Source organism: Tribolium castaneum, chromosome 6 (assembly GCF_031307605.1).
Source record: "Tribolium castaneum strain GA2 chromosome 6, icTriCast1.1, whole genome shotgun sequence".
Classification (NCBI taxonomy): Eukaryota; Metazoa; Arthropoda; class Insecta; order Coleoptera; family Tenebrionidae; genus Tribolium; species Tribolium castaneum.
In genome coordinates, this window is record NC_087399.1 from 10,888,081 (window position 1) to 10,914,416 (window position 26,336).

General features: G+C 30.1%; 1 protein-coding gene and 1 long non-coding RNA gene across 3 annotated transcripts in view; one reads left to right on the forward strand and one right to left on the reverse strand.

Moving 5' to 3' along the window:
• stg1 (stargazin-like protein) overlaps positions 1–26,336 on the forward strand; it is a 415,841-nt gene that overhangs the window by 200,583 nt on the left and 188,922 nt on the right. The gene's annotated exons all lie outside the window — the stretch shown is intronic.
• Positions 4,515–5,667, reverse strand: LOC107399123 (uncharacterized). Of its 2 annotated transcripts, XR_010334656.1 has the most exons (5): positions 5,635–5,649; positions 5,424–5,568; positions 5,298–5,356; positions 4,746–5,244; positions 4,515–4,693 (listed from the first exon to the last, which is right to left on the reverse strand). It is a non-coding gene; the product is annotated as an uncharacterized LOC107399123 (long non-coding RNA). The 2 variants fall into 2 exon arrangements; XR_010334655.1 differs by having other exon boundaries at positions 5,424–5,667.

Sequence of the window (26,336 nt, forward strand, 5' to 3'; positions counted from 1 at the left end):
GTTAGATATTTTCTAAACCATAATAGTTTGAAAAATAGCCTATTTGTTGAAATTTATAGCCTAAAAGATTCTAATCCAAGCAGCTTTGTTACCCCGCTCGGTTGATATGGGTGTCATTCATTTTGATCGTGACTGTACATAATATACAATAAAATGAATCTGTTAAAAGTCAAACTTTTCTATATTTTAAAATCTAATTATCTACAGAGTTCAGCCTTAACTATTTACTACCTCATAATGTTTTCTACACATATTCCAAAATTCGATGCGTTTTAGCGTAGTATTCTCCCCTTTATTTTTTTCTATGCATGTGATTTTTTTTAGAATTTCTTTACAGTAATGCCTTCAAATCAAAATTAATTAAATAATATTTATTACTTACTACTTATTATATTAAGTTTCAACATAAAGAATATTATTTATATGTCTTTTAAAAACAAACGAAAGCTTAAATGTTATTTTGTGCAAACATTATGTAAAAAAATGGGCTCCAGATTCCAAAATTATTTACCAATTAAATATTCAAACAAACGTAATTTTGGATTTAGTGTCACTATTTTATGTATTTTTTACAGGAAATAACATTTTAGCAACGTTTGTTTTAAAGTGTCAAAAAAGCGAATTAAGTAATTAATTAATTTTGATTTGAAGGAATTGTAAAAAATTCTGAAAACAATCACATGCATAGAATAGTTTTGCAGGCTCACCCTGTATATACTTACAGGGTTATTCTGTACGGTTAATAAGAATATCGTCCACATCAGCCAAAATTCTTTATTACGACATAATCGAATTAGACGTTCATCAGTTTTTAGAACAAAAGAATACATTCCTATTAAACTAAAAACACCTGATCATCCAAAAAAAAATTGTAATTTTATTCGCAACCTAATAATTGTATTTAAATTTTTTATATTTCACGGTTTGTGATCTGACTGTTCAAAATCAATTAATATTTGTATATTAATACAATAATACAAATACAAACATATATTAACTGAAACGAGAATTCAATTAGCTTCAGGTATAAAATGTGTCGCACGTCTTACCTGGTGAGTGAATAACCCTGTAGATACTTCTAACAAATTACAGAAACATAGACATATTAGTATTTTGGTCTTGAAAATTCTTACAAGTATCTGACAAGTTATACATAGTCTGACACAAGTGAAAAAAGTAGAGGGATGTTGTTTCATGAAACCCTTCAGATAGTCGAAATTTGTAAAGCCCTATTCGTCCTCGCGTTCAAAATAATCGAATCGCGGTGGTTTCTCGATCTGATTGGCTATCGAATGGGTCTATAATTGCGTGCCAAACATTCGATTGCGGCGAGAGAATGATTGTCCTTGCGAGCGATTTATAATTTTATAAATTTGAATGGGTTGTCGTCGACGCGCCCGCAGTTTCGAATTTCCGGCGACGACCGTCCATTGTTCATGTTCGGTCGGTAAACTGAGCCGTTCGGCCGGTAAATCACCCACATAATCATTGACACACCCATCTATAATTACATGACTGACTCATCACATCGCAGATTAGACGGATGTCTGTGCATTCGACGACAAATACCCACAAAAAAAATAAACACAACAATGGAACGGAGAGACAGTCGCAAGACAACGGTTAACGGTACCTTTGGTACTGCTAGGTCCAGATAATTGCACGACACTTATTACAGGGCGAAGCTTGGACATTTGTGATTTAGCTACTACGGTTCACTTACTACCGAAGTGTATAAAGTTCACGGTACGATAAATACATTCACTTGAGATTACCATAAATTTTCCATTTTACTGACGGAAAAATCTGTAGCTTGTTTGCCATCATTTTCCAATTTTTAAGCAGTGTAAAGAACAGCATAACATGTGTTGATCAATGGATTTATTGAAACATTTCAGTCAGACTAAGTTTATTCAAGATTTCACAATATTATAAATTTTATTTAACTAAACTTAGTTTAGGTATTTTCTTGAGTTAAAAATTTTTTAAACACCCTGTTTTCTTACTAGTTATTTCCACTCATGTCGAATTATTTCGACTAATCATTTTGTTTTAAAAATTTATTTATTTATTTATTTTGTTGTTTTTCCTTACCTGTTAAAGTAAAAAACTTAGATAATAAACAACTGGTGACACTTCAGTCCAATAACTTCCAAACATTCACATCAAAGCAATATTGCATAGCCTATACTAAAATGCCTCAATTCAGTTTTTTCAAAACTTAACGGTTTTTAAAAAGACATCAAAAACCTCACTTTTGCAGTCGGTTTAATTCAGTGTTTCTGTACACTAGAAAAAACTCGATCACTTTCGATCAGGATCCAATTTATTTTATCGAAATCTCCGCTATTTTGGTCTGCGGTTCAAGTATTTATGGTTAACTTATGTTAAATAATTCTGGAACACCTGTGCATTTGTACGCTAAGGAAAACGTTATGAAAAATAAAATGTATATTACAGCATGACAGTTTCCGACCATAATTTGGGTACTGGTTTGTTAAAAGTATAATTTTTTATTACGTGAGTGGAAATCTGGAAACTGTTCGTTTGCAGACAATGTCTTATTAATAAACTTTAATGAAATAACAGTCTAGCTTTTATTTTTTTAGAAGAATGCTAGAACATCCTGTCAACAATTTTTGGAATAAGTGTGTTTTTTTTCTAAAATAAGGAATCGTACCTAACGCACTATACAGGATCTTTTGTCTAAACCACACATTAGAATTATTGATAGTTCTAATAATGATAGTCAATAAAAACTTGTCTACAACCATAATCTTTTAGGTCCATGAAAATTTTTCGGTTATACCAAAAGTCGCTATCATTATTCTGAATGGAAAGATATATCTTTTAATGCGTTTTTGAATTACTGGAGTTATTTTAAGGTAGTTTTCATAAGCTTTTTCTACACCTAAATTTAGCCGTTTACGAAATATTTAGGTTTTTTAATTTTTTTTTTATTTTGCTCCTTCCAGTTCATAAATCAATAATTCTGCCATTTTAAAAAATGTGAAAACATGTTTTAGCTCATTTGAAAGAGAACGCCTAGATCTTTTCTTTGGTCTTTTTAAATCTCTAAAAAAGAATAACAAATCCCAAAGGTTTAAAGTTAAGTTTTCAGAAATTTATGCACCCATAACTCAATTTTTTGTCACAAGTTTTAACACCAATGTCACAAGCTTTATTTCATTAAATCGCAGAGAATTTAATTCTGCCTCGATCTCTATTAGCATTCCCTATACCTATGTTTAATAGTTTCCGAGTTACAATAATTTTTTGTTGGGATTGAAAAATTCATTAGCCATAGGCCTTTTCTCATAGGTTGCAATGAAAGCGTGAGAAAAAAATGTGAGAAATTAAAGTTTTTTAGACCAACATTCAATGAATTTATTTTGTTTTCACAGAACGGACAACACAATTTTGAAAGAGTTTGTCGTTTGTTTCAGAAACGTTTTTAGGGCAAAATATGCAAAAATAGCTGTGGTTAGTAAGGAATTTTCTACAATATCAAAAAAAAAACAATACAACTTGAAAATTATCACAGCTAGGTATAAGGAATGTGAATACACATGGATGCAGAAAAAAACTCTCTTTAATCTAGTAAAATAAAAATTGGGACGTCCCATTTGAAAAAATTACTCGTAAGTTATGGGTACTTAACGTTGATCAAACTTAACCTTAAAATCTGTGGGTTTATTAACTTCTTTTCCAATTTTGATCACAGTAGATAGAGATAGCCGGTTCAAAAACCACCTCCACCTCCCTCTACTGCGCATGTGTGAAAATTGTGTCAGTCAGCCGCAGACGCAAGCGCGTAATCGCAGCTCGCTGGCCTGCGACCAGCTGGTCAGCCGGCCTGCGGCCGACTGACGCCATTTGTGATGATGCAAATATATTTATGTAGTATAATAATAATAATAATAATAATAATCGTCGCCATCTTGGAAGTTTGAAAGTCGGCGGCGGTCATTTTTGTTTAATGGTAAATTGGCGCCAAATTTAAATTATTTCAAAATTAATATTTGAAATTAGTCGGCCATGTTTGTTTGTTAAAAAAAATGGCGCCAAAATTTTAATTTATTTAAAAATTAATATTGGGTGTAATGTTGGTAGCGCCGATGTCGTCACAAATTCCGCCTAAATTCTCACGTTAGATGGCGCCACGGTCTGCAAACTTTTCGCTAGATGGCGCTGCCGTCAGCGCAGCCGTCAATCAAAGATGGCGCTGGCCTCCATTTTTTTTTTTTAACACACCCCCCGCCCGTTTGCGAATATGCAACCAAGAAAACAAGTAGTAGTAGTAGTAGTAGTAGCTTTTTGGGGTTGTGAAATTTTTGGTTTTTGGGGTTGTGAAATTTTGAATATATGATTTTTGAAATGTGCAATTGTGAATACATGAAGTATATATACAATACATGCTGTATTGAGTTAAGCAAAATATCAGAAAATCATCGCGCTTGTCACTAATAACTAATAAAGGAAAGTCATTATTTTATCGATAAGGAAAAAAAACCTAGTATATGTAGTTTTTTATTTTTGTAATGTTGTTTGCCTAACTTGTCTGTTGCGCACCAAGTTTATTTTGTTATTTGTTTAAAATATAATGCAAAAAAAGTTGTTGTTGTTGTTGTTCCTTCCATGGGGAGTCGAACCTCAGGTAGGTAGAGTGGATAGTGCTGTCTATTTTGGAAACCTGAAAAAAATCATAAATTAGTTTTTTAAATAGAGGTGAACATGACACTTACCAAAAAATTTTACATTAATCTTCGTGAACAATACGTTCGAAATTAAAAATGTGGGCATCATGTTCCTGATTTCCATTAGCTTGCTTACGTCCCATATAAATCAAATAAGATCCGAGTCCTTCCATTAGTGTCGTAATTATGGTATCATTCATAACTGCTGTTAGTCGTTTAGGTAAAAAAACTTTACCGACGTTGTCCAGATATGCTACCATCATAACCCCATGTTGTGTGTTTGCCTTGGTTAAATTGATGATTTTATATTTCTTGTTCACTTCCAAATCGTTGGCACTGACATATGTATCAGTATATTCACAGGCAGCAATTTTATTCAGATTTAATAGTTGATCAGCCATTACAGAATCCTTTGAAATTTAAATGCAAAAATACACAGCGGAGCACATACAACTTCTCACAAAGATAGTTTTAATAAAACTGGTGAAATGTGTAAAAAACGGAACTTTTATAATCAATTTTTGCGGTTAACAGATAACACGCTTTCCTAAAAAATAAAAATGAAATAAAATATGATTTAATACTAATTTTGTGGTTTACCTTATCGTAGGAATTTTGTGACGCACTTTTTGTTTGATAAAAATTTGATAAAAATTTTCCTAAAAAATTAAACACATTTTTAGCAATCAAATGTGGTAAACAAATTTAAAAAATTAAAGAATTTACCAAAAAAAGATTATTTATGTTGGTTTTAGAGAAGAATTCAGTAGTCTGAATCGGAAGAATTTGTGGATGAAGAACTTGTGCCGAAGTCAATATTTTCGATAAACTTACGATGCGTCTTTTTGGCACAACTTTTGTAGGTCTGAAGCTGAAATTAGATGTTTAAATTAGATGTTTAGAAAGAACGTTTTATTAAGTTGTAATATAAACTTACTGTAAACAAACACTGATGAATACACCAACTACACCAACTATCTTCTTCACGAGTATAATCTGTTAAATTTTCAACCAGGACTGCATTGTGTGTAATAATCTTTTTAAAAGATAATTTTTTCAATTGAATTAAGATGGGTTCTCGCGGACAATTAATGTTAAATATAGATAAAGTTTTAGGTCCCGCTTGTATGACACTCTTAGTAAACTCATCATATTCAAAGTAATTATTTTCATTAAAAAAGTACAGCTTTCCGTTTAAATATCTAAATGTCCTTGTTATTTTATTAGGAACACCTTCAAATAATTCGTTTGTTAAACCAGGAACATTATATCCAGAGATGCAACTAGATAATGTAATATATGTATTATCTCTGAGAAAAAGATAAATACCACCTGAGTAAGTTGTTATCGCTGCCGAAATTGGACTTGATATTTTAAATTCTTCGCTTATAGATTTCGGATAATTAGTTTTAAATCTAAAAGTAGATAATGAAAAAAATATAAACTTCAGCTTTTACAATAATTACTATATCATCTGTTGAGGGTTTATGATAAATTGTTGTAAATTCTTCAAAATCTTTTGGTAAAAAATGTTAACCGCCCAGTAATTAATTAAGGTTTTGGATATGAATTTTTACCTATTTCAATTAAACAAATCCACTTTTTTTATAAAAGATGTATAAATGTGTTTTAACTATTAGAAATGTATATATTGTTTGTAAACTATTGGATATAAATTTTTTGGGGAAAATGATTGTAACGATAAATTAATAATCAAATACAACTGGATATTTATAAAATTTTTGATTCATAAATTTACAAGAAAAAAACGTTAGACAGGAAATAAGATCACAAAAATAATCAGAATGAATATTATTTTATTGATTGCAGTATTTAATAGTCCTTTTGATACTTCAAATTATAAAGCAGAAAATATTCATGGAATACCTGTATCGTCTTCTGTCATCGGGAAGATGAAAGATGAATATAAAGGACGTGTAATATCAGAATTTTTAGGAACAGGTGCTAAAGCATATTGTGTGGATGTTGAAGGTGAATTATCTAAAAAAGCTAAGGGTATTAAACACAATGTAATTACAAGTGAATTACATAAAATTGACTACCAAAACGCAGTTACTGTTCCAAACACTGAAATTATTAAAGAAATGAATATCTTTCGTTCGAAGCTTCATAACATTTACACAGAATTAAAGAAAAAAATTGCTTTATCTTTCAAAGATGTTAAACGTTACATCTTAAACAATTCTGAAGGTAGAACATTATCTTGGGGTCATAAAAATATTCTTCCTCAAACTCAGGAATAATATTTAATTTGTATTGTAGTTATTGTATTATAATGTTTATGTATTATAATATGTATGTATGTATGTACTTATATTTAGATGTAATAAACAATTAAAGTAATTTATTGTTTTTATTATTATCCATTAACCAAATAGCTTATGTGAATTTGTTTCAGGTTTCCAAAATAGACAGCACTATCCACTCTACCTACCTGAGGTTCGACTCCCCATGGAAGGAACAACAACAACAACAACTTTTTTTGCATTATATTTTAAACAAATAACAAAATAAACTTGGTGCGCAACAGACAAGTTAGGCAAACAACATTACAAAAATAAAAAACTACATATACTAGGTTTTTTTTCCTTATCGATAAAATAATGACTTTCCTTTATTAGTTATTAGTGACAAGCGCGATGATTTTCTGATATTTTGCTTAACTCAATACAGCATGTATTGTATATATACTTCATGTATTCACAATTGCACATTTCAAAAATCATATATTCAAAATTTCACAACCCCAAAAACCAAAAATTTCACAACCCCAAAAAGCTACTACTACTACTACTACTACTTGTTTTCTTGGTTGCATATTCGCAAACGGGCGGGGGGTGTGTTTAAAAAAAAAAAATGGAGGCCAGCGCCATCTTTGATTGACGGCTGCGCTGACGGCAGCGCCATCTAGCGAAAAGTTTGCAGACCGTGGCGCCATCTAACGTGAGAATTTAGGCGGAATTTGTGACGACATCGGCGCTACCAACATTACACCCAATATTAATTTTTAAATAAATTAAAATTTTGGCGCCATTTTTTTTAACAAACAAACATGGCCGACTAATTTCAAATATTAATTTTGAAATAATTTAAATTTGGCGCCAATTTACCATTAAACAAAAATGACCGCCGCCGACTTTCAAACTTCCAAGATGGCGACGATTATTATTATTATTATTATTATTATACTACATAAATATATTTGCATCATCACAAATGGCGTCAGTCGGCCGCAGGCCGGCTGACCAGCTGGTCGCAGGCCAGCGAGCTGCGATTACGCGCTTGCGTCTGCGGCTGACTGACACAATTTTCACACATGCGCAGTAGAGGGAGGTGGAGGTGGTTTTTGAACCGGCTATCTCTATCTACTGATCACACTGGGGGACAAATATAAGCTTTCTCTTTTAATTCTCCAACTATGATTTCAAAATCTCTAAAACTAAGAGTTATTGATTTTTTAAGTGACAGGTGCAAATGCAAAAATTTTCAAAAAATCTTAAATATTTCAAAAACGGTAGAACTTAGGTATACAGAAAGCTGATAAAATCTCTCTTAAAATAACTCATCTAATCCAAAAACGCAATGAAAAACATAGCTTAAGATAAGAAAGTTGGTAGCGACTTTCGGTATAACCGGAAGTGCCGTCATCTTGAAAATATTTTCAATGTGCAGAACTCTACGGATTATGACTGAGTACCAACTTGAGAATCTTGAAATCTTGAGAAACTCACAAGAAATCATTTTAAAAAACTGGGGTAAATCTTGGAGAATCTTGAGTTAACCAAGTTAAATCCAAGGAAATCAAAAGAAATCAGAAGAAATTTTGATTAAGCCAGGTGTACAAACTTAAGGGTGCGGATTACCCGGGGTAAATTTACCCCTTGGTTTTCAGATTAAAAAATATTAATAAATAACCGATGACTTCAACTAAACACTATTGCTTTGTATTATTAGTAATTTTTTGTATAATTTTTTTTTTTTCAAAACAAACTTAAAAAGTAGTTTTATTGCTTTTTAGCCCACAATGTATGTTCAAATCCAATGCTCTTGGTTTTCGGATTTTATAAAGTCCAGATTAAAGCGTGGTTAAAGAGGTTTTATCGAGGGTTTTACTATTTTATTTACTCGAAATTGTTGACAATACTGAAGCATAATCTGGCATAACTAGTATTCGTCATATAAATCTAAAATTATTTTTGAGTAACTCAAACTAAAAAGAATTTTGAGGAAATTTATTTTAAATGTACTAAATAGGTTTTTGGTAAGATAGATAATTTAGGCACAAAGTGTTTGGTTCCATATTTAGCCCTTTAGCCTAACTCTGTATGTATATGCCTACTTGAATCTTTTTTTCCAACAATTTGACAGTGAAATTTATTTTAAACAAGCAAGTGTACAATGCATGAGAAACGAAAGAAATTATTAAAGAAGATACAAAGAATACAAATGTTTTTAAGAACCTGTGTATGGAAAAAAAATTAGTTTGTTTTGGTTTTAACACCACCATATGTCGATGTATCGAGACGTGGTTAGAGGAAGTACTCGTAAGTCCTATACTTTTAGCTTGAATGACGTCTTTCTCAGTTATTTAAATTGTCTGCAACATCAAGTTTTTGCTCCTGATTTCATAAATTGGAAATAAGATCATTATTGATTTTTTTGTTTTAAATCGTTCATTTCCAATAATTGACAACAGATGGTAACTGTTTAGCAATTTATGGTACTAAATTTTATTCTAAATCAGTCTGTAATAACGTTGATTGCTTTTATAAGTCTCTAATAGACAACTGAATGTTTTCCGCCAATTTTTAGTTGTTTATTTTTGCTCCCATTCCGTTATTAAGATACTGGCGATGTGGTAATGCTTCTTCCTGTCTTCAAATGTATTCGCAACGTAATTTAAACGTCTTAATGTGATAATTAAGACAAATTGATACACTTTTAATCCCTTTCACTTATTCAACTACTTGGGTTAATGCAGTTTGTTGTAATTTATTTCGATTGTGGCGGAGGAAGCGTTATAAATATTGCAAACAATTATAAAAGCAGGCATTTCCACTTTTAGAATTTTTCAATAGCAATAAATCCCAATATTTAACAGCGCTTCGGCACCAGATTAAAAGAGAATGTTAACTATGACTTCTTATTAACGTTAATAAAACGAAAGTAATTAAGTAGCATCAAATTAGTTTGAGAAGAAATGACTTGTCTTACGCTATCTTAATGATAATGGTAACGACACTCATAGTTTACATCCTAGTAGTCGTTTAGAGGTAATGTATGTTTACTTCGCAATTTCATAAATTCTAAACGCGCATGGTGTGCACATTCCGAAAAAAACATTTGTCCATATGCGGGTACGTAGCCAATAATTTGCTTGTTACAGTAATCAAATTGTTGTACTCCAAATTTTTGCGTCAAAGTGTGAACTGAACAGGTTTTTCGATCCTCTTTGGTAACGAAAGTGCTAATTAAAATTGTTTTCTGATACCATTCTATATTAAAACGCGAAATATATTATTTAACAGTAGTTTACAGTTAAATCGTTCACTGAATGTTCAATAAAAACTTGATGTTACTTGCCTGAACTTGGCAAATGGTGAAAGTAATAATTAAATGGCAAATTTGCTTCAATCTCCACAATCTTTGGCTTTAAGCATTAACGTTCTCCATATTTAAGGATGATTTTAATGATAATTGCACAGCCATCACATCACTAACAACAAGAATGAAAATAAAAATAATGGAGATGATTAGCTTTTACAGGCGCAAATCAACGAATCGAATTTTTCTATTCTTTCGAATTTACGTGCATTTTTTTGTTTTGCTAATGTCACAATAACAAATCGTTTGAACTCAGCTGTTGTCCCAGGGCATCAAAATCAATCATCGTTCCGTGCCAAATTTCATCAAAAGAGAAACGGTAATAATGGGCGAGATGGGCATAGGTGGTAAAAGAGATTAAATTTTCGTCCAGCAGCTGTCGCTGTTATTCATTCCGCGTGTTTGGGTTGTTGGTACACTTTTGTTACTTTTGGATGCAGTAAGAGTAAAGCGAACAACGACAGTTGGTCGGTGTTGTATCTGGTGAAAAAAAGGTCGGATTTCTCGGAAAAATGCACCGGGCTGTGTAATTTTCGAAACCCCTTTTGTATGCGCAAAGGTCGACAAACTTATATTATTTAGACTGCCTACCTGGTTCTCACCTTCATTGTGCTCTGACGGTTTTGTGTGTTTTTATTTAGACCGATGGATGCGTCCTCACAACAAATGATGTTTGTTTTATTTGAATGCAGCTGCTTAAATGCCAAAATTAATAATTCGGTCATTAACTTTCAGTTTTCATTTCATGAGATACAATGTTCAGTTATCCGTTTATTGGTATTAAATATGCACATCAGGCAAATCTTCTTAGGACAAACGTAAGGAAGCCGAAGATTTAACGCTTTAATGTTTATTAAGCGACCCATAACACGTCTAACAAGATACAAGGAACTAATTAGTTACCTTACTTATGGGAGAGATATAAACCAGATATTTCAGTTCGACACGTTGTCTACCATTTTTACTTTTGATACGAACGTTTGAAATTGAACCATCATTTAGCTCTGTGTTTCAAAAAATGTTTAATGGATAATCTAACTCTTACATTATTAGATACAAATGAAGACACTAATTATTTCAGTTATTTTATTACAGGATAAACCTACTACAACAAACATTCTCACAAAAATAAGACCTTATGTGCCAGAATAGTTATTACTCTACAGTTCACAGTTGTGAATATACATAATATGGTCGATTTGAAATTAAAATTTGCCAAAAAAGAAATAAACAAAAAAATTGGAATTGGATAAAAATACTTGTAGTTCTTTTTCATAGTTAATTATCTATTTCTGAGCAAAATTTTGGGGCAGTTGAGTCAAAATTACGCAAATAATCCACATAAAACAATTTGGACGAAATTTTTACTTACCTATATACAATGAAAAAATCAGCAAGATCACATTAATCTAAAATTTATAATAAAGTCGTTTTTTTTGTTTAACATAAAATTGTCTGAGGATTCTAAATTTAACTGTATTTTTGTTCTACGATGCGTACTCGTGGAGATATTAAAAATGGTTGATTTTAGTTTTTCTAATCTACCAAAAACATTCGTATAAAAAATTCAAAAAACAATAGAAATTTGTCCAAATTTTTACTCACCTACCTACCATTAAAAAAACATCCAAATCATAATTCCCAAAGCTTCATATCAAGGATATCCGAATTTAAGGTGAAAATATCTGATGATTCCAAATCTGTCTTCATTTTTAGTCTAGGATTTGTAGTTTTGGAGGTATTAGGCACAATGTGGTCGATCCTAATTTTTAAAATATACCAAAAATAAAAAAAAAATTAATAGAAAATAACGTAAAGGATTTGTAGCCCGTTTTGGTAGTTAATTATCTATTTCTGAACACAGTTTTGTAGTAATTGAGTCAAAATTACGCAAATAATCCGTATAAAACAACTCGGTCAAAATGTTTACTTACCCACCCATACACTGAAAGATCGCATTAATCGAAAATTTATATCAAAAGGGTGTCTGTTTGACGTAAAATTGTCTGAGAATCTCAAATATACCTTCAATTTTGTTCTACAATTCGTATTGATGCAGTTATTGAACGAAATTAAATAGTAGATTTTAATTTTTCAAATCTACCAGGAATTAAAAAAAAACAAAAAATAGAAATTGGCCCAAAACGACTTGTAGCCCTTTTTACTCCTTAATTATCTGTTTCTAAACAAATTTCGTCGTAATCGAGACAAACTTGTGCAAGTAATTCGTGTAAAACAAATTGGTTAAAATTTTAACTTACCTAGCCACCACTAAAAAAAATCATCAGGATCATAGTTGGCAAAAATTTATGCTAAAATTATAACTATTTTACGCAAAACTATCTGAGTATTCTAAATCTGTCTTGAATTAATATGGACTTCAAATATGGTCAATCGTAATTTTTAAAATCTACCAAAGAAAAAATAATAAATAAAACAAAATATTAGAAAATGACCTAAAACGATTTTGTAGCCCTTTTTGGTAGTTAGACACCTATCCCTGTACAAACTTTTTTCTGACTGAGTCGAAATTACGTAAACAATGCATATAAAACAAGTTTGTCCAAATTTTTACTTACCCACCTACAGGGTGAGTCAATAATGGGTTACTTTTGACATGACTTAAGATGCAATCAAAAATACTAATTGCACTTACCACTTGAAATTTCGTTCAATTTTTAAAAATATTGAATCATTACTGTTTTTTATCTTTTAAATAATAATAATCCATAATGAAATTTTAGCAAAACTGTCAAGACAAACTTGATATATTTTTTTAAAGATTACCGATCTGGTCAGCTGGAATATGTATTATTGGTTGTATAATTATAGAAATTCAGAAATAACCCACTATTCACTTAGTATTATTGGTTGTATATTTATAGAAATTCAGAAATAACCCACTATTCACTCAGCCTGTATACACTAAAAAAATCATCAAGATTACATTAAACAAAAATTTGTATCAAAGGGATACCTATTTGATGTAAAGTTGCCTGAGAATCCCAAATCTATCTTAATTTTTCTTCTACGATTCGTATTGATGGAGATATTGGACGAAATTAATGGTTGATTATAAATTTTTCAAATCTAAGAATGATTTAAAAAAATGCAAACAAAATAGAAATAGGCTTAAAACGTCCTGTAGCTCATTAATTATGTGTTTCAAAACAAAATTTTGTCGCAATCTAGACAAACTTGTAAAAATAATTCTTTTAAAATAAATTTATCAACAATTTTTAAGTACCTACCTACTACTAAAAAACTCATTAAGTAGATCACAGTTGGCAAAAATTTAAGCCAAAATTATCACAATTTGACGTAAAATTATCTAAGGATTCCAAATCTGTCTTCATTTTTAATCTAAGATTTGCAATTTTGAAGAGATTAGGCAAAATATAGTCGATCTTAATTTTCAAAATCTACCAAAACTAAAAAAACAAAATACTAGAAAATGACCTAAAACGACTTGTAGCCCTTTTTGGTAATTCTTAATTTAATCCCGAACCAAATTTTGTGGTAATCGTGTCTAAATTGTGCAAATAATCTGAATAAAACAACTTTGTCGAAATTTTTATTTACATAACTACATATACACCAAAAAATCATCATGCTTAGTTGCTTATTTGACGTGAAATTGTCTGAGAATCCAAAATCTACCTTCACTTTTGTTCTACGATTCGTACTGATGAGATATTGGACAAAATTAAAGATCGATTTTAATTTTTCTAATCTACCAGAAACATTGAAATTGGTCCAAATTTTTACGCATCTTCCTACCATCTGTCTTTTTTAGGCTAGGAACTGTAATTTTTATGTTATTATGCAAAACTTGATCACTCTTAATTTTTAAAATCCACTAAAAATAAAAAAAAAACATGTAATTTGACCTAAAATTACTTGTAGCCTTTTTTTGGTAGTTTTTTTGCTAATTGAATCAAAATTACACAGAAAATCCACATAAAATAACTTGATCTACATTTTTACTTACCCACCTATAACACTAAAAAAAAACATCCAGTTCTTATTATCAAAAATTAACTTCATTTTTGTTCTATGATTCGAACTGGTGGAGATATTGGACAAATTAATTCTTCAAACCTACCAGATATTAAAAAAAAACAAAAAAAAATTAAATTAACGTCAAACAACATGCAGCCCTTTTTGCTCATTTATTATCTGTTTCTAAACAAAATTTCGTCGCAAGACAATTATTTAATTACAGTTATTTAAAAATTCTAAATCTATCTTCTTTTTTATTCTAAGATTCGTAGTGCTGGAGATATTGGACAAAATAAATGGTCAATTTTAATTTTTCCAATATACCAAAAATAGAACAATAACAAATCACAGCTTACTAATCACAGCTATTTTTGCATAGTTTGTCATAAAAATATTTCTGATTAAACTCAAACGCTAAACTCTGTTCAAAATTATGTTATCCATCTCCTAACAATAACAAAATAAAAATTAAAAAAAAACTCTTTAATTTTCTGCTTCTAAACAAAACTTCATAGCAATCAAGTTAAAATTGTGCAAACGATCCGAAAAAGCAGCTTCCATATGATTTTTATTAACCTACCCACAAACAAAAAAACATCAAAATTACACAATCTGAAATTTTACGTCAAACGTAATTAAATTAGACGTAAAATTATCCGAGGATTCAAAATCTGTCTTAATTTTCGTTCTACGTTACGTAGTTTTGAATATATTAGACACAATACGGTTGATTTAATTTTTCGCTCATATAGGAAGTTGTATCTTTCAAAAATTTTACATGTGTTGTAAAATACAGGGTGCTCAAAAAGTGGCGCAAAAACTCAGTGGTACGTTATTGAGCAGCATTTGTAGATTACGAGAAAAATCTTGAAAAAATTCTTAAAGTAATATTTTCTAGAGCTACACACTTATTTTATCAACTTCTTCAGTTTTCATTATTTTTTAATGTTTTCATGCTTCACACTAAGTAATCGTTATTTTAAATTCCAGGATCAAATAATCCACTATGTCTAAATAGAAACAATGACAAAATTCCATTTCACCCTTATTTTTCCTTTCCTTTCCTTTCCTTTCCTTTCCTTTCCTTTCCTTTCCTTTCCTTTCCTTTCCTTTCCACACCAATGAGTTGGTGTGCCGGTTTTTGAGCACCCGGTATATTAAAATACTGTTATGTTTATTCATGACAGCACAGCCAATTCATGAAAAAATCTATAGGTTTTTTATTAACATCAAGTCTGTTTTCAAATTACAAGCACTAGAAGAGGAAAGGATGTAGCTACAATTCAAAGTGCGTCAAATTAATAATTCGTTTCTGTGCATACATCATATGAGCAGGAAGCGATGATCACGATGACACAAAAGTCATGTATGCGGAAAGCAATTCTCACGAAGAACTGCACAAGCAATTAATTCATCTTCGTGCGTCGAGTTTTACATAAAAATATTTGATAAAGTAGAAACGTTAAAGGCCATCAGTGGCTAACAGTCGCTTGTGCACCCGACGACAAATCGCCTTAATTAAGTCGCCACCACGGCCATTTCAAAACAGTTTAGTATTTATTTGCATATTTCCGCTCGTTCCATAATGAAAACTGACTTAGCGCTCAAATTGACGCCAAAAAGTGACGCGAAGATTTAAGTGAAATTTTATCGCCGCTTAATCAACTTATGCTAATTAGGAACATTTGTCTTCATTTCCGTCTCTTCACAACTATCGATTTTATAGATTAATTAGAGACTCCTGAGTTCATTGTAACCCAAGACGGAATTTTTATTTATTTTTTACGGATTAGGGCGATGTAATTTTTTCTTTGGTGTCGGCCTTAATGAAAAAATTGCAAGCCAGTGTGAGGTGTGTGCAAGATAATAAAAAGTCGACAGCAAAAGCTTTTCCATTTAGTGTCTTAAAAATTTTAGACGATCCTAAAAACTTTATATTTTCTCGTAAAATGCATTTAAATTGCTCAAATTTAGGATTCGTGGGAGCTTTATATGTGCCAAGTTGGTTTTTTATTACCAATTTGGCACTTACACACGTTTATTGTGAAAGAATCCGGAATCTAAGGGAAAAATATGATATGCTTGAATAATAATTAATTAATTAAGAGCTTCACGTCGGGATCTTGTCGAGTTTAATTGGAATTTGTGCAATTTAATTTTGTTGCAATTTTTAATGTTAGATAATGAAGTTGAGCCGTAATGAGTTTTTGTTGCGTCATGGAAGTATTTTAAATTAGCAGCATTTTTGAAAAAAGTATAAGAAAAATGCGCTATATTTAATTAATAAGCGTTTAACTGTGTCTTCACATTTTCTAATTAACTATCGATTCCGATCAATTATAGCGTTCTTTTACAAAAAACAAGTGAGAAATATTTTAATTTTATTTATTTGCCAATAATTTGAAACTTTATAATTTGAAATTTAAATTTCACATGCATTATGGACACGCAAAATCAAAAATAAATTAATTTTTCACGCCCCTACAGATTTACATTCATTTTGCAGTGCATTAAAATATTTACATTGAATATGCCTCTTGTCAAACTAGTGAAACATAGTGGTTCATAAATCATTTAGTTCAATACAATGTTGACGGTTTTATAAAAGACTAATAGAGGTATTAAACAAATTTGCAACGAAAGTAAGTGCCTGATGATTTAGTACGAGGATTTTTCATCCAACACATCACTGAATAAATTTAAATTTCAGTGAAACACTATCTACTGTTCCAGTACCTAACACATGAAATATCAGATAAAATACTACTGTTAAAAAAACTAAATAAAATATGCATTATACAGGGTTGGGCAAAAATTTTAATTTAAGCGTTTTTGTCTAATCTGTTTACTGTATGAAACAAATAATTAATACATTGTGAAGTCCGTTACAAATGTGATCATTTCTGAAGAATAAAAATTATCGCAATTTATTTTGCTTTTGGAGTTTTTCTAAATTTTCTAAATTAAAACAAATAGTTTTACACTTTAGTACTTCAAGATTGACCTACACATGTGATTCATATAAGCCAGGACCTGAAATACCTGAAATTAAAAAGTACCTAAAAGAAATCGTTGGTAACTTATGCATAAAAATTTTAATTGTCGCCATTCCGTCAACAATGTCCAAAGATATCATCCCCCTGTAAAAGTCCTCAAACGAAGCATTACTAATTTTATTACTAAAGTAAAACCCGTAAAATGTGCGTTTGAAAATTTAATTCTTCTTGTATATCTTTATCATAAGTTAATGTACAGTTAGCCTTATCTATTGTTACTTTTGACAGAATTTATATTTCCGCACTTACTACGATATAAACTGTACATATTTTTGTATGAAGAGGTTGCAGTTTGCAATAATTGCAGTTAATCGTATCCTGGCTTATGGAACATAAATAATTATACGAGTATTGCATACAGGCAGAAGGTTTTTCATTACTTGTTTATTGATTTTATGTCATATGCTTAACAACGCTTACTGGACCTTTTACGAGAATGCCTGTCAACAAAGCCAAATTTTAGAATTTTTTTTTAATTACCTAGATATGTATACAGGGTGAGTCAGGTTACAGATTATTATATCACAAAAGCTAATCATAATTACACAAATATGGGAGTTTTTTACTAAATACTTTTTTGAACTCGCATTATACAGGGTGTGCCGTCTAAACACCCACATTAGAAGTATTGAAAGTTCTATTAAAGATATTTTTCTGAAAATTAGTACTCAGTTATAATCCGTTGAGTTTTGCTCAATGAAAATATTTACAAGATGACGGCGCTTCCGGTTATACCGGAAGTCGCCATTAACTTTTTTACTTTAAATGGAAAGCTATGATTTTCACTGCGTTTTTGGATTAGTTAAATTATTTTAAGGGAGTTCTTATTAGCTTTCCCTTCACCTAAGTACAATCGTTCTTGAGATATTTAGAATTTTTTGAAAATTTTTGGATTTGCACTGTCAATTAAAAAATCGGTAACTCGCTTAGTTTTAGAGATTTTGAAATCATATTTGGAAAATTAAAAAAGAAGGTCTATATCTGTTCTTCAATGTGTTCAAATTTGAAAAAGAAGTTAATAAACCCAAAAATTTAATGATTAAGTTTGGACAATTTCAAGTACCCATAACTTAATTTTTTCATATGGGATGTCCCAACTTTTATTTTACTAAATGGGGGAGAAAGTTTTTCCGCATCGATCTGTATTAGTATTCCTAATACCTACCTGTAATAATTTTCAAGTTAAGTCGGTTTTTTGTCATTGTAGGAAATTTCTTACTAATCACAGCTATTTTTGCATAGTTTGTCATAAAAATATTTCTGATCAAACTGAAACGCTAAAGTCTGTTCAAAATTATGTTATCCATTTCCTAAAAACAAAATAAATTCATTGAATGTTGGTTTAAAAAACTCTAATTTCTCAAATTTTTTCATTTGTTTCCTTGGCACACTATGAGAATAGACCTATAGCTAATCAATTTGCCAAACCCCAAAAAAGTTATTATCACTTGAAAACTTAAAACTTAAACATAAATATAAAGAATGTTAATACAGATCGATACAAAATTAAATTCTCTGCCAATGTGAAATAAAACCTTTGGCATTTCATTAAAAAAAAAAGAGTTATGGGAGCTTAAAGTTCTGTAAACTTAACTTTAAAAATTTGGAGTTTGTTATTTTTTTTAGAAATTTGAAAACATTGAAGGAAAGATCTAAGCTTCCTCTTACAAATGAGCTGAAAAATATTTCCAAATTTTAAAAAATGGCAGAGTTATGCATTTTCGAACTGGAAGGTGCAAATTCGAATAAAATTTAAAAACCATAAACATTTTGTAAACGGCTATATTTAGGGAAAGCTTATGAAAATCACCTTAACATAACCCTAGTAATTCAAAAACGCATTAAAAGATATAACTTTCTATTTAAAATAAGAAAGTTGATAGCGACTTCCGGTATAACCGGAAGTGTCACCATCTTGAAAGTATTTTCATTGCGCAGGACCTAAAAGATTTGTATACAAATTTTCAGATGACTTGATAAATTTTGTCTTTAACTTCGAAAGAATTTTATCAAGGTTTGAAAAACTATGCCAGTATCACTTAAAAGTCAAAAACTATTTAATCTTAATATTGGACCAAATGCTCGATAGAAGGCTATGACGTCATAATTTCAATTTTAAATCGGAATAACTTGAGTTAGAGAACAGATCCAGAGAGACGGTTTTCACTATTGTAATAAGCGTTTTTAGACCTAAGACAAAGATGTTCTATAAGTTGCCAATGCCTTTAATTTAAGACTGAAAAGTATGTTTTACCCCCCTAAAAAATTTGTTTATCTTACTTCCCGTGGGAAGAAAAGACATTTTCCATTTATGTGTACTTTGTAGAGGAAAAGACATACCACTTTGCACCTTCAAATTAGGGAGCAAAATATTAAAGTAAGCAAAGTAAATTTCCTCCCTTGTGTAATTACAGCATGTAAACTTTGCCCGCGGAAGAAATACACTTTACTGCCTTGATTAAAAGCTATTTTTCGCCTCGCTTTATAGAAAATGATCTTTTGGTTAAAAATTTTCCAAGTTGACCAATTTGTTCATACGCCAAAATTGTAAACACGGTTTGCTTTACCTTCCCATCATGGTATTCAGAAATTATGGTCGTTGGTATAATGTTGCATTGTTTACGACAGTGGTATTCGGAATAATACATCGTTCTGGCGGGCAATTATTTAAATTTTTCGTTGTTTTCCATACATTTACCTAAACAAATTGAAATAATCGTCTTCACAGCATATAAAACACACAAAACAATATTAGTGTAGTGAATGCGGCAGGGTTTCATTACAACACCCACCGGTCCCTTATTACCGCTCTCATCATTTTAAATTGGGTGCACGAAAAGATGGATAAAGTGGGCATGACGACCATAAAAACGCCATAAACAAGAGTCGGAGGATGCGGTAGCTGGTAAACACCTTTCTGAGGTCATCCGCCAGTCGATTCACCTGGCAGGAGATTGCATTAATAACGGAACTGTACACTTTCAGATCCAGATCGTTTTGACGGACGTTTATCATGCCGAGTTCCTAGATACGGCCAATTGATTATAAAGCTGTTTTACAAGAATCGCCCGTCGCTTCAAACAAAAATTAACCGCGAGATAAATGTCCCGGAAAGAAACGCGGAATCGTAAAATCTGCATCTTGAGAACAATATAAAATGCGTTAGATGACATAGAAGCGACATGTCAGTTAACGTTTTATTCATATTTTATCGTTCGACCATTAAAATACGAAATTTATAACTTTATTATGAGCGGATAAAGGATATTTACATAAAATTTACATGAAAATAGATATCGAATTTTAAATGCTGACAACTATTTGACCACTTCTTGACAAATTTAACGTGTGCAGTAAACAAGCGATTAGTGAGTAATCGATCGACACAACACTCAGCTTTCCTGAAACAGTCCTGAGCCAATAGAAATAGAAGCATGATCATTTTTTCCAAAACTCAAAGTAAAATAATGTGCTGTAATCACTAGTAAAGTATAAAAATGTGCAGAATGGTCTTAACTAAATTATTGTGAAATTAAAAAGGATGATAGTGATTAATAAAAATTTCATAAAAATAAAAAGGAGTCAAATAATAAAAGGGTTTAGAACTTGCAAATAAAAAAAATTACTTATGAACGATAAAAAAGTATAGGTACTCTCTGCGTTTGAACTAACTTTTGTCCGAATTGATAGTAAACATTTACAACTTTAATTAAGTACTTAAACATGATTACCAAAAAATTTAACTGATCTAGCTTTGTCTAAGTGTTTTTTTAAATAAAATATTAGATACATACATAAAATAAAATAAATTAATTAATGGTTTCTGGCTTAAATTAAAATAAAAAATAATAGTAATGATGATATTATTAATAATAATGAGTTATTAATAATGAGAGAGCGAAAACACAAGCTTAAAGTTAGAGGGCTGTCGTTATGCAACGAGCGTATGCGAGTTGCATACCTAGACACCCGAGAACTTTAAGCGTTTTTTATGAATGTTATTCAAAACTTTTTTTGTAGTAACATTTTAATTTAAAACACGTTGCTATGGGAAGCGTGTTTTAAAATACCTAGTGTTTATAATCTAGCATACGGATACTAAAAAGAGAGCTTAAAATGTTACCAACAAAAAATACACATCATAATAAATTATGAGATATATTAATATAAAAAAGACAAGAAAAGAAGTTTTCTCTTAAAGACATAGGTAAAGAGAAATGAACATTATAAAAATATAACAAAAAGATGCCTTTCAATTAATTTTGAATTGAAACAATCGGGTCAAAACTAACCTAAGAAACTTTTTTTCTAAGGAGGCACAAAATGTACTTTTTTATAGTTCAACAGCAGATATGGGTTCATACGATTTAATAATTTTAATTGCCACACATTTTGAGTTGTGATCCAATAAACTATCATTTCAATCTAATTTTAAAAGTCATCGTCTAAATCTACCGGAACATCCTCCAAATCTTTCGAAAATTGAGTTTACTTTCCTGTCTCACTTTGAATCAAAAATAAAAAAAATGCCTCTTACAACCAATTTAAAATTTTTGCATCAATAATATTATTACTACCTTCGTTTTAGATTTAGATACATCTACTACGTTACTATATGCAATACCGGGTGTATCACAAATACGTATGTTAATTTTAACAGGTAACAGAGCTTAACAAATAATGCAATTTTTTCTATTTGTAATTTTTCAATAAAAGTTGCGCAAATGTACCTAAAATTTAGAACAAATAATATACAGAAATGTGTACCTGCCTATGGGTACAAAAACAAGAGTATCAAACTATTTTCGTTGTGATAGAAACGGATAATTTTAACAATTTAAAACAACAATGAAAATTGTTGTTATAAATATAAACTAATTATTAAACATTGACCGCCTCGTTTGCACAAAAGAAAGGAGGAAAACAGTGTTTATAAATAATAATTTGACTAAATGTCATATAGAAAAGTTGTTGTACTGGATGAGTTTTCTTACGTGGTAAAATTAACACACGTATTTCTGATTCACCCTATATTCACACTATATTCATTATATACTATATACTATATACTACACACTATATACCATATGCTATATACTACATACTATATACTATATACTATATACAATGTGTTGTTTTTAATTGATTCTCATCTAGTCGTTTGTGTAAAATCAGAAATGCCGCTACAGAATTAATGACAGGCATTTAGACAACGAATATTACCATTCTCCATTTATTAACTCTCCAATTCAGAAACAATCTTCGACAATAAAAGTGTTTTCTTGCACAATGTAACAATTTAGTTGCATTTTATCTTAATTTTTAAAATTAATTAATTGACAATTTGTAAATTTCACAACCGACAGTTTTGACATTTATTAACAGAGAATTCAATTGAGCAGAGCGGCACAAATTTTTTTACATGTAAATCAATTTCAAAGTTAACTAGATGAGAATCATTTAAAAACACATTGTACAAGCGAGACAAAATTTTCAGCGCCTTAAATCTAAATCGTCGTTTTAGATCAAAACAATTTCTGTTTCTCTACTTAAGCTATTTTGTTGGTTTTTAAGAAAGAAATCGTTTTATCGAAGCAAGAGTAAAAATAGTCGTTTACAGCTAAAATACGGAGGCATCAATATGCTAGTCATTTTCCGATATTTAATTCTACAAATCCTGTTTAATTTTCGACGAAAGAATAAACTTCACACAATTTCATCGAGTGAAAAATTGGCAAATAATTGTAAGCAATTTCGATTATAAATATTTGTAGGAATAACTAAATATTTACATTATATCAAATTCCTTGGATAGTATTTAACGTGATTTGTCATTTTTAATCAGAATTAAAACTACTATACTAAAAACAAACTTTGAATGTCTTTTCCTTAATTTCACTAGATTAAATTAAGAATTGTTACAGCAAAACTCAGATTTCTGTACGCATTTCTACTGTTTCCATTACACAATGAAGAGATTTAAAAATCCTGTAGCAGTAATCTTTTTTGTCCCACAGCGATACCACACACCTTTAGCTCCTTATTCCTCATGAAACGAAACCGTTATAAGATGATAAAAAGTGAAAACAGGCACGAATCATAAGCTATGAAGAAGAAGTGTGGAAAATCTGTTGGAAAGGCTCGGCTTTCTTAATCGTCGTTTAATGTTCGTTTCTGCTCATTTTGTTTTCTTTGTACAAGTTTTCAATTTACGGTAGGGCGGTTTTTTACGGCCGTTCGTAGGCGACTATATGTGATATTCTTGGGCTATTTGTCTTCGCTCATGCGTATATACAACCATATTATTTTAATGATCTTCTTTCCAGCATGTTATTCTCGCTTTTAACTACCGCAATTTATTCCTCCACATCGTACGGGACATCCGTGTAACATGGGGTCGACAGCTAATTGTTATTTATTAATTATACTTTTTCGAAAAAACGCTACAAGATGATAAATTTACAGTGACAATGACCTTGTCTTTGCACCTGCAATCGTAATATAAATCTCAATACATTAATACTAATTAGTATCGGCAATTTTACAACACAAACTGATCAGATGATGCAATTAATGAACACAGCTCAAAGGCATTGCCTTTAGATTTGTTATGGTAATAAACCTCAAATGAAGCATCATTATAAAGGAGAAAATCATACATTATTTACCCTATTAAGCCTCAAGTGTCTTCAAATGATGTATATGTTAAGCACAAATTTACAAAACATTTAACAACAAAAATTTCAAATTCAAATCGCAGAATAACAATGGAAAGGTTTAGTTATTCTAAAACCAGTAATCTTTCGGTAGGTATTTAAGCCTTTGAAAACTACAATCAACAAAATGTTTTAAACTGTTTTCGCCTAATCTGATTAACAAAATCTACTACCAAATTTCTAATCATGGATTAAATTATATAACGGATGTCCAAGTTCAATGCAACTCTTTAAAAGCCGTTGTACGGTTTTTTCGCTGTGTCATCTTCTTATTTCTTCACCTTTTTTGACGATAACACAGTTAATCAAAGTGACAACAAATCTTCACGCTATTAGGATTATAATACAGTATTATAAGAATACATTTTAATTTTGGGGTATTGAATAAGAAGTCCATTTGATGAGACCACGAGTTTCGAATATTTCCCAAAAACGCAATGAAAATAAATAATAATTTTTAAACAGTCGTAACTTTTATTGATCAAAAATATAAATTGTAAAGTAATAAAATAATTTTGCTTAAAACCGCATCTCGCTATCGTCTTTTGTTTTCGACTTATAAACAAAAGTTGACATTTTTAAATGCAAAAATTTATAACTTTCTTATTATAAAAGATACACATTTGAAACAAAGACATTGTACAGACACTTATTTACAGAGAATTTAATAATGTTATCAGCCGATTTTTTAAATCTTTCAACTAGCTGTAATAACATAAACTTGTATTTTTTAAATAGGAATCATAGTTAGCTATGACATTTTCGAAAAGCTAACTTTTTTCTGAACTGAAAACAATATAAATACAGTCTGATATTTTTATATACGTTTGAGAAAAAAATCTATTTAAAATATTTGAAAGTAGTTGGCCATAGAAAAATTATTTCACATAAAAGATGTGAATAATCTAGAAAGTTTGTGAACGGCTATTAAAGTAAAAAATGTGAAATTATAAAAATAAAGTTATTTTAAATTGGGCAAAGATACCATTGTCGCAGATTTTAATTACATAAAAAATGTGAAAAAAATTGAAAATGATGTGTCACTACCATTTGATGACACTTTTTTATGGTTTAGTGAAGTGCAATTGAGGTGACGTTGAAAATGTTATGTATTTTGTTACCGCAGATGGAATTTGATTTTGGTGTTTGAATTGACATTTTTTTGTAAAATAAAATTTTATTGACAGGCAATCATACATTTAATAAGATTTTTTCCTTTTTCCGACATTTCATGTTTAATTAGAAAACAGAATGACAATGTAAGAATCTAAAAACAAATGATTTTTATTAATCGCAAAAATTTGATGTTATAATAATTTATTATGCTGTTTTTGAATTAATTAGTATTTAAAAAATCATTAAATTATAAAGACTTGTTGGGTAATACTTTTGTCATAGTTTTAATTCAAAATCAAAAATTTTTTCAAAGCCTACTGAAAAGAAAAAGCGAAATGTTATGTTTTATATTATTTATTTAAAAATAATGTATTACACTAATAGACATATTAAATCAGAAAAACATAAACTTGTCGAAAATTTCATAGCCAACTATGATTCCTATTTAAAACAATTAAACTTTATGTTATTACAGCTAAACGAATGATAATAAATCGTTGATAACATTATCTAATTATCTGTAAAAAATGCCTGTATAAGTTTTTTCTTTCAAATGTGTATCTTTTATAATAAGGAAGATACTAATTTTTTAAGATTGCGCTAAAATGTCAACTTTTGTTTATAAGTCCAAAACAAAAGACTATCGTAGGAATGGGGTTTTGACTAAAATTATATTCCCAAAAAACGGACTCGAGAATATGTCTCTAAACCGCTTAGTTTCGGATCATCCCCTATTCGGACATCTGCACCCTGTACAGGGCAAGTCAATAATTTTTTGTATTATGCAACCAATAATACTGATTCCAGCTGACCTGATCGGTAATCGTTAAATAATTTCAAAATTAATCATTGATTACATTGTTCAAGTTTGTTTTCTAAAAGTTTATTGTGGACTATTATTATTTAAAAGATTAATGTTTTTAAAAATTAAACGAAGAATCCAAGTTGTAAGTGCAATTAGTATTTTTGGTTGCATCTTAGGACATATCAGAAATAACCCACGATTGACTCACCCTGTGCTACATTATGTATTGACATACTTTGCTAGGAAAAAATCCAATTAATTAGTTTGTCAATATATTTTGAACACCTATTGCAAAAACATAAAAATTAAAACATTTATA